Source organism: Protobothrops mucrosquamatus, unplaced genomic scaffold (assembly GCF_001527695.2).
Source record: "Protobothrops mucrosquamatus isolate PMUCROS unplaced genomic scaffold, P.Mucros_1.0 scaffold7673, whole genome shotgun sequence".
Taxonomy (NCBI): domain Eukaryota; kingdom Metazoa; phylum Chordata; class Lepidosauria; order Squamata; family Viperidae; genus Protobothrops; species Protobothrops mucrosquamatus.
Genome location: NW_015393472.1, coordinates 4,634 through 6,675, shown reverse-complemented (window position 1 = coordinate 6,675; position 2,042 = coordinate 4,634).

The following is a 2,042-nucleotide window of genomic DNA, read 5'->3' as shown; positions in this document are numbered from 1 at the left end:
CAAGTGTTGTGTCAGGCTCTACCTGCGCCTTAAAAGTAGAATTAAGGAGGATCTAGTTTGCCAGATAGAGTGCTCCTAACGCGTCATGCTCCCCTACAAGCATCGAATGCTTCTAATCATCCTTTTAGTGGCCTTTTAGGATTTTATTTTTTTTAATGTAGATCTTCGGTTTTGTATCCTGTAGCTTTTTATACTTTGGGTAGCTAGATGGGCATTATACAACTTCAATAAATAAACGGATATTAGTATTGTTTTCTACACTCTGGTTTATTTTCTACACTCTTTCACTCTGCCCTCCTTTTGGTGGACCAGAAGAAACTTGTAAAATTGTTTTAGGGCAGTTGCCTTCAGATCTTCCCTTCTTTCCTGTCCTTCCTCAATTTTCTAGGCAAAAGCACAATCACTCCAACCCTACACACACACGCACACGCACACACACACAAACATACACAGCCAAGTTTTCAGTGAGGATTGGGCCACACATTCAAGAATTGTTGAGCTTGTTAAGGAGGAAAGCTTGTTGAGTCAGGATCAGAGGTCCTGGGTTCCTGGCCCAATTGCAGTGTGTGTGTGTGTGTGTGTGTTGGGGAACACCTAGCCAGGCATTGAAGAGGAGATAAGTGGGGCGTTAGCCTTGAATCATTGATCTGTTCCCAGGCTGAGGCTGCCAGTCTGGGGAGATTCCTGTATTATAGGCAGAATACAAAAAAATATAGATAGTCCTCAACTCAATTGAGCCCAAACTTCTATGTTGTAAAGTGAGAAATATATTGTGTTTTGCCCCATTTTATGATTTTCCTTGCCACAGTTGTTAAGTGAATCACTGCAGTTATTAAATTAGTAACACAGTGGTTATGTGAATCCAAGAGGATGCTGCAGTGGTCATACGTGTAAAAAACGATTGTCATAAAATTGAGTTTAAGCCACTCAAAATAGAGTTTTCCAACTGCTCTTTTATTCTTGTGTGATTCGGACAAAAAGCAAAGCAAGTGTGCCACTAAGCTTAATTAGTTCCTTTATATTTGTACATATCCTTGAATAGAATAGAGCTGGAAGGGACCTTGGAGGTCATCGAGTCCAACCCCCTGCTCAGGCAGGAAACTCTACCATTTCAGACAAATGGCCGCCCGGTCTCTTCTTAAAAACTTCCAGTGTTGGAGCATTCACCGCTTCTGGAGGCAGGTGGTTCCACTGGTTAACTGTTCTCACTGTCAGGAAGTTTCTCCTTAGTTCCAGCCTTGGGGGGAGCATGGTTGTCTTTGGGTGGGGGGGCTGAACCCACAGATCTGTGGATTGGCACACGGGGAAGAGCAGAGGGGCCAGCGGAGCAGGTGGGGAGGGTGTGTGTGTGAGAGAGAGAAACAGAAAGAAAAAGTGTGAAAGAGAAATAGAAAAAGAGCGAGAGCTAGAAAGAGCGAGAGACACACACAGAGAGAAACTGTGTGTGTGTGTGTGTGAGAGAGAGAGAGAGAAACTGGTGCCTGTAACCGGAGTTGCTCGGGGGAGCGTTGGGGCTCTCGTATATCAAGCAGCCCATGAATAATTGAGACCGGGGACGGTCGAGAGAGGGGGGGCCGTCAGCTGGGAGGTTCCTGGACTCTTTCCTGGAGGAAAGCAGGGGGAACGGCTGCTTTCTCACCCCCCCACCCCGCTGCAACCAAGACTCTCCAAAGGTGGTAGAGGTACGGGGTTGGGAGGTGGGTGGGCTTCTTTAACTTCTCTCCCTCAAATCAGGTAGGGAGCAACGGGCCGATACAGGGGCGGGAGGAGGGGGATGCTGCCCTTCTGCTCCCCCCCCCGCTTTTCTTGGTCCCTCTTGACTCCTGAGGGATGCTTCTCCGGGCCTCCTCCGAGCAACGTTGGCAAGATTCCCCTGTTTGCCCCCCCACCTCACTTCGGGCCGATGAGGGGGCTCACCCCTCCCCTTGCAGCATTTACAGGCTGAAGTGTCCTTCCTGGTGGCCCAGCTCAGTGACCATCCCCCCCACCCCTTCTGGAAGGTAACCAAGTTAACCCCAATCAGAATCAAGTGAGGTTTCCCC